The sequence below is a fragment of the Macaca mulatta genome, chromosome 16, assembly GCF_049350105.2.
Source record: "Macaca mulatta isolate MMU2019108-1 chromosome 16, T2T-MMU8v2.0, whole genome shotgun sequence".
NCBI lineage: Eukaryota > Metazoa > Chordata > Mammalia > Primates > Cercopithecidae > Macaca > Macaca mulatta.
This window is the reverse complement of record NC_133421.1, coordinates 60,159,554-60,171,743: the sequence shown is the minus strand read 5'-3', so window position 1 is coordinate 60,171,743 and position 12,190 is coordinate 60,159,554. Positions and strand designations below refer to the sequence as shown.

General features: G+C 50.3%; 1 pseudogene across 1 annotated transcript; it reads right to left on the bottom strand.

The window, feature by feature from the left end:
* Window positions 1–9,556: 9,556 nt before the first annotated feature.
* On the bottom strand, window positions 9,557–11,887 carry LOC700472 (L-lactate dehydrogenase B chain-like; annotated as a pseudogene). Its single transcript, XR_001440388.2, has one exon. The product of XR_001440388.2 is annotated as an L-lactate dehydrogenase B chain-like (transcript).
* Window positions 11,888–12,190: the final 303 nt, after the last annotated feature.

Sequence of the window (12,190 nt, the reverse complement as noted above, 5' to 3'; positions counted from 1 at the left end):
CCCAAATAGGCCCCTAATTCTGCCTGAGACTTGTCTGAACTATCATGACATAGACCAAGTGTGAGGGTTGATGCATGTGAAGTCAAGCCACCATAGCCCAAATCCTGACCGTCATTTCCTTTGTAACTTGAAGCAAGTGGCTTATCCCACATTGGCAGAATGGGGATAAAATTGTGGAAAATTTGCTTGCAGTACCTGCCATACATTCATTCATGTAGTCAGTAAACAAGTTCTGTTGTGCCCACCAACTAAGGTGGGAATTAGTTGAGTCTGGGGAACCAGTGGTAACCCCTGTCTGAAAAAGGGCCTTTATCTTGGGAGCTAAAAGATGAGTTAGTGGGGTGAGGGCAATATGGAGTAGAGGGACTGGGGCAGTTGTCCAGATCCCAGAGCAGGCCAGCATTTGGTGTGTGTGTCTGAGAGAGCCTGGTGGTGATTGTGACAACCCAGGGGAGAGGGACTAGAGAGCACAGGCCCCTGGAGGTTTCTGCAAGAATATCAAGTGTGTGCTAGGACACTGTTGGACTGTGGCCAACAAGGGATGGACTCGATCCTATTTCTCATTTTAAAAAGTCACGCTCCAGTGGACAAAGGCTGGGGGTAGCTGGCTGGCTTGAGGGTGGAAAGCAAGGAGGTCTGCCAGGAGGCTGCTGCCCTCCAAGACAAGGGAGGAAGGTGGCTGCTACCAACAGTGACAAGATAGCAAGAAGTTAGGTGGACTCCAGATAGATTGTGGAATGTTCAACAGCTAGGGGATAATGAGTTGGGTTTGAAGAATTGAGGGGAACTCCCAGGTTTGTAGCTGGGTGCGTGGAGGTGCCGTTTGTAGAGATGGGGAAGATGGTGAGGAGTAGTTTTGGGGCAGTGGATCAGCAGTTCAGTGTATGGACAGGCCGAGTTTGAGAACTGTGGGACGTATTCAGGAAGTAGCAGCTCTACTGTTTATTTCAGTTACTTGTATTAAGTTTGGCTCCTAGAGACAGACTCCTCGAGGACTCCTCCATCACAATGCTCTCCAGGGACCTCTCGTGCCAAGCACTTTTGTTGGCGCTGAGGACACAAAGATAATAAGATGCGGTCTGTGTTCTTCAGAAACCCTGTTTTGCAGGGGAGGTAAATCATTAATTACAACATCAACATTGTAACATAGAGGAAGTGCTGAATGAAAGAACTTGTCAGGCATTTCGGGAATGCCAAGGAGGGAATGGACGAGTGTTTCCTGGGCTGGAAAACCTTTACAGAGAAATGGATCTTGGCAAAGAATTCATTCACCAGGATGGAAAGAATGGTATGTGCAGAAGCCAGAAGCAGGAGTGAACGTGGTGAGCTTGAGAAAGATAGGACTGGGGAGCAGAAGGCGGGATTTGCATCCGTTAGTACATCTTGGCTCTCCTATAATACTGTGAGGTCTTCAAGGGCAAATTCCAATCTCACACTTCATTCATATCCCCGGTCCCATCTGAGTTCCTAGTGAAATGCTGGCACATAGGTGAAACTGGTGAGTTCACTTTTTTCTTCAAACACAAGAACGAGGTTTTCAGCCCTCTTTACTGGTGCTTTGAGTTGGGTTATTGCAGTGAACCACCTCTTGGCACCTCACTGGTGGCTGGGTGGGGTGGAGTAGGCACGGGGGATGCCTGGTGGGTTAGGAGGTTAGGAGTGGGTGAGGTGGGAAGTACATTAACTGGAAAATTCTGCAGCAGTGTCAGAGTTCCAAGGAGGAGGCTTGCACTGGCCCCCACTCCCATATTCATTGCTGGACATGATAGTAAGGTGTGAAGATGGAGAAAACGGGACCCTGAGGTTTATTCGGGGCTCACAGTGAACATTCAGTCTTGGGAGAGAGAGTGCCTCACTACAGGTTAAGTGCAAGGACTCTTCCTGCCTGTGCTGGTACCATTTGGCCTCCTCCTTGCAGCCGCCTTTGTTGTCGCTAAAGCCTTTTCTGGCACCCACAGGAGGGTCCTGCCTTCTGTACCAGCACGCCTGCTTCCCCTCCTTTTTTTTTTTTTTGGAGACAGAGTCTCGCTCTGTTGTCCAGGCTGGAGTGCAGTGGCATGATCTTGGCTCACAATAACCTCTGCTTCCTGGGTTCAAACGATTCTTCTGCCTCAGCCTCCCAAGTAGCTGGAACTACAGGTGCATGCCACCATGCTGGCTAATTTTTATATATTTAGTAGAGACGGGGTTTCACTATGTTGGCCAGGCAGGTCTCAAACTCCTGACCTCATGATCTGCCTGCCTCAGCCTCCCAAAGTGCTAGGATTACAGGTGTGAGCCACCATGCCTGGCCCCCCTCGTTTTAAACATAGCCCAGCTCCCAGCTCCCCTCTACCCGCCTGCAAAGAATCAAACACCCAGAAAAACTCCTAACCTGTTTTCTTTTTTTTTTTGGAGAGAGGGACACAGAAGCTAAATGCTTTGTAGCCTAGTGGATTAATGAGCCTCTTTTACTGCTGGACCCACACACAATTCCCAGTGCATTCCTTGGTTGAGCCCCGCCATATTTAGAACCTAGGTTTGCCTCCAGGATTTCATGCTGGCTCATGCGCTGCTTTCTAAGGGGTCTTCTGTGTCCCACCTCCCTATACACTGCTAGTGCAGGGACAGTTGCCTCCTCAGTCTGGGGCTCCCTGAGGTTGGGAACTGTTTTGCTCTTCTAAGGTGCTCAAGAATGAGACTGTGTCTTAACCATAAGACAGTTGAAGAGTCACCTTATACAAGATAATTGATGAATAACCTGGAACCCTGTTCTCTGAGTCAGGAGACATGCATTTGAGCCCTTGAGATCATGTCTGTGAGTAGGGAGAGGGTGTTTTCTTTCAGGCTTGGGTTTCAGAGGACCCTAAAGGGAAGAAAGACCCCTTGTTTTCAAATCCCTTCCATTCCAAAATCCCTGCAATACCTTCCCATCCTGTCATGGTCTCTTTCCTGTTTCTGTCATCCTTACCTGGGTCCCAAGCCTGTTTTCCCACCTGGGGGCGGGACCGGGGCTGTTCGGTATTTCTCTGCGATTCTGTGAAAGGGCTCTTGGCCTCTTGACATATCAGTGAGGCCACTGAAAAGTCTACAGAGCCCAGGCCATTCCTGCCCTTTGCTCTGCACCAGAGAAGGAGCCGTTCACTGGTCACTCATTTATTGAGTGCCTACTGTGTGCTAAGCACAGGCTACAGAGTGTGCGAGTCTCCTCACTGCTGTGCAGTGAGATGCCAGCTCTGAGTGTGAGGGAGGGCAGAGTCAATGCAGCTTGCAACGGCGAAGACTGCATTTATGCAGGACTGCTGCCTGACACCAAGAGTCCAGGAAGAAACCCAGTGGGTTCAGTGTGGGCCTTGTGTGAAGTGCCAGCGATGAGGACAGGAGACACAGAGAAGAGAGTTGGCCTGCCGGCTTGTCAGCTGTGACATCCAGGTAGGAAGAAGCAGCACCACGTCCTCTGGGAAGTCTGCGGTGGGGGCTTTTACTCTGAACCTTGGGCCTCATCCTCTCTGCCTGGGGAGAGTTTGGTGTATGAACCATGGTTAGTGGGGGGGTCTTGTCTGGCTCCTCCACCCTTGGAAGTCTTCCCTAGTCACATTGAAGGCCTTCATCTTCCTAACCCCTCTCTCCTGTCTGGAGATATCTAGGGCAATGGAATTGCAGGCTCATCTGTCATATCTTCCATTATTCAGTTGCTAATGCCTCCAGAGCATGGATGGAGCCCACCCTCAGTTATCCTCTTTAAAGGTGGGGAAGGCTATCCAAGAGTCCTGGGAACATGGCAGCTGACATGAACTAGGAAGCAGGAGACACAGTTTAGTCCTGGCTCTGTTATCAGCTCAGTGTGTGACTTTGGGCCAGTAGCTTCCCATCTCTGAAAAATGATAACTGACTCCTAATATTCCTGCCCACACCATGCATGGAGGAACGTTCATCTCTATTTGTTATCGAGGTGACTTCCACGGCTCTTGAATGGAATGAGTCGAGCAGGTGTTCTACCAGGGGTGCTAGGGAGGGGAGGGGTCCAGAAGTCTGCAGCTCCAGTGGAAGAGGTTAGGCACTAGGGAAGGCAGACGGGAGCTCAATATCTGTGACCTGCTGGGGCGCCCACTGCCTGTCCTCTTGTGCCCACTCACTTGAGCCGTGACCTTTCCCCAACCTGATTGATTTACCTACTTTCATGTCTGGTCCCCTGGAACCATTTGGGGCTGTGGCCTCTGCTAGAAGGTGTGAGCTGATAACTGCTTATGGTGTTACTCCTCCCAGAGTGATCTGCACTTACTTACAGTTGTTGAAGGCAGAAAATCTCTGAAGACTAAAGGCGTGACCCTCTAATGATCAATGATTAGTATAACGATCAGTGATTAGAGCTTTGCAAACAGTGAGGGAATAGGGGATGTTCCAAGGTCTGGAAAACTAGGCTTCAGTCCCCATGGTTTCAGCTGGCCCTGAGGGGCAGGGGTGGGGGCAGGGCAGAGTGTGCCTGGGTGTGTCATGGGTGGGGAGGGTGCAGCTTCTGGGCCAAAGCGATTTCAGTCTTGGATCATCAAAAAGACCACCTCCTTGCACTCGACTGCCTCCCCTGGGGGCCTCCCCATGATGGCTTGTGGGGAGCCTGTCTGTCTAGCTGCCCAACCCCCACCTTGGAGACTGGCAGCAAAGTGTATGGCCATTTTCCCATGATGCCCTTGCAACCACCAGCAGCCCTCGTCTACCTTCTGTGGACAGACTTCTCTTGCCCAGGAGGCCCTGGAACGTGTGTTCCACCTGATACGCTGGCGGTGGGAGAGAGAAGTGGTAGAGAAAAGAGAGGCAGCAGAGATGGACTGTCTTGGGAACCAGGTAATGGCAGGGCCAGGGCCAGGGCTGGGGCCTTGCAGATGCAATCATTTCTCCGGCATCCCGAGAGGTGAGGAAACACCATGGACTGATTGATTTATTCACTGGTTCATTCACTGATTCCTTCCTCCCGCTCCTTCATTCTCCCTCTGCTCTCCCTTCACAGACACCTAGTGGTGCTTCTAACAGGCAGAAACTGCTGGGAACTGGAGATACAGAGGCGACAGCAGACCTGATGCCTGCCTGTTGGGGGACCTCCAGTCTGGGGACACCAGCCAGCCATGTGACCCAGCAAGACAGTGTAATGCAGTATGCCAGGAACAGGGTCACACCAGGCAATGGCGACAAGCTCTGTCTGTGTAGGGCAGGCGGTCAGGGAAGGAGAGCTGGTTAGGATGGGGCTGGGAGTCAGGTCAGTGAGGCAGGCCTGAAGGATGCAGTGAGTCGTGTTAGGGGACTGGACTTGGTCCTGAGAGCACTGAGGGAGTGGAGGGTACAAGTTGGTTTCTTTACTTTTTTTTTGTTTTTTGAGACAGAGTCTCGCTCTTGCTGCCCAGGCTGGAATGCAGTGGCAAGATCTCGGCTAACTGCAACCTCCGCCTCCTGGGTTCAAGCAATTCTCCTGTCTTAGCCTCCCGAGTAGCTGGGATTACAGGCACCCGCCACCACGCCCAGCTAATTTTTATATTTTTCGTAGAGACAGGGTTTCACCACGTTGGCCAGGCTGGTCTCGAACTCCTGACCTCAGGTGATCCACCTGCCTCAGCCTCCCAAAATGCTGGGATTACAGGTGTGAGCCACCACACCCACCCGGCCGGTTGGTTTATTTTCTTTTGATTTTGTTTTTCCCTTTTCGCTGAAAGATTTAAGCAGAGTAGTGGCTTCTCAGATTTGTACTTTTTTTTTTTTTTGAGACAGTCTTCCTCTGTCACCCGGGCTGGACTCGACTCACTGCAACTTCTGCCTCCTGGGTTCAAGTGATTCTCCAGCCTCAGCTTCCGAAGTAGCTGGGACCACAGGCACCTGCCACTACACCGGGCTAATGTTTGCATTTTTAGTTGTATTTTGTATTTTTAGTCACCATGTTGGCCAGGCTGATCTCGAACTCCTGACCTCAAGTGATCTGGCTGCCTTGGCCTCCCAAAGTGCTGTAATTACAGGCGTGAGCCACTGCCTGGCCCAGATACACACTTTTAAGATCATCTGGGTGCCAGGGTTTGAAGATTTAAGCACTTCTTATCTCTAGTGGTTGACTTTTTTTTTTCCCCCTCTAATTCCAGGCTTTAGACCTAAAGTAATTTTGAAACGCTGGTAGAACTAGATCCATCATTGTCTGTTCCTATCCCTGCAGCCACTCCTTAGGACCACCCCTCTAGGAAACAACCAGAAAGCCTAGCATGGACAAACCATACTGGCCCCACCTCTGCACAGCAATGCCAGCCTGGCCTGCCTCTGGCCAGAGCATCTCCCCTCACCCACCTGGTTTGTTTGTGCTGAGGACAACTCAGCCCTCCCCAGGGGCATGTTGAGGGCAGGTTTGGGCAATACTTACCTTTTTTTCTCCTTGGCTGGATCAGAGGTCTTCTGCATTTTACAGATGGAGAAACTGAGATGTAAGGAGGTTAAGTGACTTGTCCAAGGTCACACAGAAAGAGGCCGAGCCAAGATTCAAGGTCTCACTTCACAGTACTGGTTCTGCTCTATCTTGGGAAGTGTCTCCAGCATAGATGAGGAGAGGGCAGCCAGTGAACTTATGATGGGTCCCCAGGAGGCAAGGCAGGACTGCTTCCCTCCTTATCCCCACTCTAACACCCACTTACCTCTCTTCCCCAGGCACTTCCCCCATTGCCCCAGATTTCCCTTGCCTTAGAGCCTGGGCCTCCTGGAAGGAAATGGCATGTGGTCTGGGGGTGGAGGCTGTTACGCTGGGCAAAGACATTTTAATCCTTGAGCTGATGGGGCAGGCATCCTGAACCAAGAACTGTGGATTGACATTCTCATTCTTCCATTAGCTTCTGTGACCTTGGCCAAAGCCTTCTCCCTCTCTGACCTTAACCTGAACTTCTGAACTGGGGCTTGCTCAGTTCTGCTGAAAGGGAGAGTTGCTTCCTAGTTGAGAGAGTGACAGTGGGTTACATTCATTAGACTGTCTTCACATGTCTGTATCCCCAGTTCCTGGCACTGAGCCTGGCACACATAGGATCCCAGCACACGTGGGACACAGAATGCTGAATGAGGAGTCCTTTCTCTGAGAGTCTGGGAATAGGGAAGAGGCTGGAGTCCCCTTTTCCAGGAAAGCTAAAGATAGACAAACAGAGCCCTAGAGTAACACAAGCTGTCTGCCAGGACGCTGGGAGCTGGGCTTGCATCAGAGGCTCTTTCTTCCATCCCCAGTTTCCCTAGGGGTAGCGCTGGAGCTCCTGGAACCAGCAGGGACCTGGCTAGGGACAATATAAACCCTCTTGCCTCTCACAACTTGTGTTGTCGTACCTTTCAGGATCAGGAACGGATTGTTTTCTAAGCCTTGGACTAATTCACTCACTTCCCATCTGCTTCCCTCACATCCCACCATGACATCAGTGGCTGGGGCAGCTATCTTGAGCTGGAGTTGCCCAGCCTGGCCAATAACTGGAAAAGTCTCTTTGGAGATTTGGACCCATTTCTGAAAACCACCTTGCCTTGGTAAGAGGCAGCCTTCAGGTGCAAGCTGGAGAGAATGGTCACTTATGAATTCCATAGGACTGACCTTTCTCCCCCACTGGGTTTCTGTGCCTGGCGGGGAGCATTCGGAGACATTGGTTCCCATTCACTCTGAAAGGACTCCTACCCCCACCCAGAGCCCTCCATATCCATTTAACCCAAATCCCCAACTCCAGGGATGATTACAGGTTGGGGGAGCCCCGAGAGCAAGGGAGGTAAGTGATGCGATCGTGCCCCATTCTTGTCACCCTTTTTTTTTTTTTTTTTTTGAGGCAGGGTCTTGCTCTGTTGCCCAGGTTGGAGTGGAGAGGCACAAGCACGACTCACTGCAGCCTCAACTTCCTGGGCTCCAGTGATCCTCAGTCTTTTGAGTAGCTGGGGCCACAGACGTGCATCACCGTGCCTGGCCAATTTTGTTTATGTTTTGTAGAGATGGGGTCTTTCTGTGTTGCCCAGGCTGATCTTGAACTCCTGGCCTCCAGCAGTCCTCCTGCCTCAGCCTCCCAAAGTGCTGGGATTACAGGCATGAGACTCCACAGCCAGCCATCACTTAAATTATGCTTAGCATCCCACAGTGTTTGTAAGTTCTTCCTGACTTCTAACCCAGTCTCTCCTCCCATATTCCAAGTCCTTTATTTTGGGAAGCAGAGGGTTGTGATATTAAAGGAGAGTGAAAGGAGAATAAGGATTAGACCCAGCTGCAGGATGAGGTGCTTTTGGGAAGCAGTCCAGCAGTGCTAGTTGAAGTTTTTAATGTTTCTCATGGGGCTGCATAGATGAGGCCGCATCACCCAGCAAGGCTTCTGTCTCTAGACCAGGTACCCCGATGTTTGGCACTGACTCTATAAAGCATGGCAAAGCTGGAGAAAAGCTTTGGGGGGTCACTTCCCTCTTCCGTTTTGCAGGTGAGGAAACTGATGTCTGGAAAGCAGCAGGCGTCAGTGGAGACACTCCTAGCCCTGCTGCCTTCTCACTGCACACTCTTCCAGATTCAGACAAACCAGAAAGGAAACCCACCATGCAGGACTGTCCATGCGGTGGCTCTTCCTGTGGCCCCATTTCTACGCGCTTCCAAGGACCTCACCATAGTCCAGGACCACAAGCCAAGGCTACCCCAGTGTCCTTACCATCCTGGGAATGGGAGGAGCCAGGCCCAGCTCTGTCCTGTCTGCCCCCCGGAAGTCTTCCCTGAGCGCTGGCCTCTTATTAACCCATCTTTGTCTCTGGCTTGTTGGTCCCTGTTTCTTGTCTGATTAGGGAACCCCTGAGGTCAGAATCTTTGTCTCCCCAATCAGATTGTCAGGTAGGAGTTGGGGGCAGATGCGGGGTCATTTCTACATGTGAGACCAAATAGTGGTCCTGTTTAAGTTGACCCCCTTGAAAGAAAATTCTGGAAAAGCTCCTCAGATGCACAGATACACAGAATCAGACCTTGGGCAAAGTGTGTAGTTGTGCTTTTGAAGCTGTGCAACCTTGGACAAAATACTTGACTTCTCTGTGCCTCAGTTTCCTTATCTGTGAAGTGGGGGTGGTCGTGTATCGATACCTTCCCCATGAGGTTGATGGGAGGATTGAGTTAATATAAAGCATTTCAGACAGTGCCAGTTTCTTACACGTACACACACACACACACACACTTCGGAGGTCTGCCAGGCCAGGGCTCATAGCCTTGAATCTACCCATGGTAGAGAGACAACCTGCCTTGCAGGCTACCTGCCCTCCCAGCAGCCATGCAGGGGATCTGCCTCTCTGCTGCCGATTATCCCCTGCCCTGGTCAGAGCCTCTTCCCAAAGGTACCTCCAAGGCCACAGTTATCCAGGTCTCTGCTTTGGGGCTGAGTTCCACTTCACCATCACCTGCCACAGTGCACACGGACAGCTCCATCAGGAGAAGCAGGGCGAGGCAAGGCAGCATGGTGAGCCTGCACTGTCCCGGAACGCTCTGGGAGTCCCTCTCAGCCTGAAGAAGCCTCTTGCAGGCTTTGGTTCGCTCTTTGGCTCCTTGAGTGTAGATAGGGGAAACTTCCCCTGTTTTCTGGTCCTTCCAGCTGTTCCTGCTTCTTTCCTTCAGCTTAACTGACCCCCAGGCCAGTTTCTGTGACTCCCCTCCCTCCCTGGCTGGACAGGCCAATGATATTAAGGAGCTGCTCAGGAGGAGGGATCAGACCTCTTCACTGCCACCGCCTAACATTTGATTCCAGGGCTTAACATTCTGATGCAACACCTGCCTCGCCTATGGCTGTTTCCCTGGTGGCAGGTGCACAGTGGGGCAGTGTGTGGGACCTGGAGCTTGCAGCTTCCAGGCTGGAAACCCTGAGGGGACCTTCTCATCTTAGGAATAAAGGGAGGGGGCCATATGCCTTCTCTCTTCCTAGTGCTCTGCTCCCCTGTGCAGAGAAGCCTCTCCCTGGAAATTAGCAGTGTCCCCTTTCTGTCCCTTCCTGTCTTTGAGCCCCCTCCTCTCCAGCACTCTCCTCCATCAATAGTCCCTGTGTGTGCATAAGAACACATGTCTTGCTCTAAGAGAAATAACAGTGCTTAAAGAAATGAGGCTCCTCACAAATGGGAATTGGGATTTGCCAGAAAAATGGCCGCAGGTTTCAAGCGTCATTGGCTCTAAATGATCTTTCCCCTGTTGTCAAAGTGATCTCTCTAAATCCCTAAACTGACTTGCCTCTCCTGCTCACCACCTTCCAGTGTCTCCCCACTGCCCTCAAGTGAACTCAAGCTCCCTAGCGTGGAGTTCATGGTCCTTCATTTAGTTCTTCCCTCTCGCCTGTCCACCCAGATCCATTCATCCATCTATCCACTCATTGGTCTAGAACAAGGGCTCTGTGGTCACAGAGGCCTGGATTCCAAATAGCTGTGTGACCTTAGGCACATTACTTAACTCTTCTCGAGAATCCTTGTCTGTAAAACAGGATTAATAATAGCACTTGTTTCCAAAGTTTGAGGATGAAATGAGAGAATGCCCTGGAGCACTTAGCACAATGCGTGATGGTCAATATTTACCACCTGCTGACCTTTTTTTTTTTTTTTCACACTACAATAGTTAATTTTATTTGTTCAAGAGCTCATACTGCAAGCATTAAACCAAGCATAGGCTTTGATTCTGTGGGCCCAAATTCACATATTGAAGAAGATCAAAGCAAACTGCGATCCATGTACACGGATGAAAACTAAAGGCTCAGAGTTAATAACATTGTAGTTTTTAAATTTCTACAGCCTAGAGCCCAGTAGTCACAGGTCTTTTTGGTCCTTCTTGATGTCCCACAGGGTATCTGCACTTTTCTTGAGCTGAGCAACTTCATCATCCTTTAGCTTCTGGTTGATAACGCTGGTTAATCCTCGGGCATTGAGGATACACGGAAGGCTCAGGAAGACTTCATTCTCGATGCCATACATCCCCTTTACCATTGTTGACATGGGATGAATCCTGGATAGATTTTTCAACATGGATTCAATAAGATCAGCCACACTTAATCCAGTAGCCCAATTGGTATATCCTTTTAGCTTGATGACTTCATAGGCACTTTCAACCACCATCTTATGCACTTCCTTCCAATTTTCACTATCAATGTCAGTCCCCATTTCTGGATTCAATTCCTGGAGAGAAACACCTGCCACATTCATGCCACTCCACACAGCCACACTTGAGTCGCCATGTTCCCCCAAAATCCATCCATGGCAGCTGCTGGGATGAATGCCAAGTTTTTCAGCCACAAGGTAGCGAAATCTAGCAGAATCCAGATTACATCCACTTCCAATCACGCAGTGTTTGGGTAATCCACTTAGTTTCCAGGTAACATATGTAAGAATGTCCACTGGGTTGGAAACCACAATTATGATGCAATCAGGACTGTACTTGATCTGAGGAATAATAAATTTGAAGACATTAACATTTCTCTGCACCAGATTGAGCCGAGTCTCCCCTTCTTGCTGACGGACTCCTGCAGTTACCACTACAGTCTTAGAATTGGCAGTCACAGAATAATCTTTATCTGCCACAATTTTAGCGTCTGAAGAAATAAGCTCCCATGCTGCAGATCCATTATTTCTCCTTTAAGCTTATCTTCCAAAACATCCACAAGAGCAAGTTCATCAGCCAGAGACTTTCCCAGAATGCTGATAGCACACGCCATACCAGCTTGTCCAGCACCCACTACAGTGATCTTATTGTTTGGGACTGTTGCCTCTTCTTCCGTAACTGGTGCAGTGAGCTTTTCCTTAAGAGCTGCCATTTTGCACAGGAGAGAGGAGGCTCTGGAGACCTCTGTAACAGCTATGCGGAGAAGACAATGTCAGCTGCCTTTTTTTTTTTTTTTTTGAGATGGAGTGTGGCTCTGTTGCCCAGACTGGAGTGGAGTGGTGCGATCTCGGCTCACTGCAGCCTCTGCCTCCTGGGTTCAAGCAGTCCTCCTGCCTCAGCCCCTGAGTAGCTGGGATTACAGGCCCCGCCACCACGCCCGGTTAATTTTTGTATTTTAGTAGAGACAGGGTTTCATCATATTGGTCAGACTGGTCTTGAACTCACGACCTCAAGTGATCTGCCTGCCTTGGCCTCCCAAAGTGCTGGGATTACAGGCATGAGCACCCGGCTTGACCATTATTACTGTTACTGTTATCGGCATTGGGTGAGGCGGTGGGCTGTAGAAGATGAGTAAGACACTGA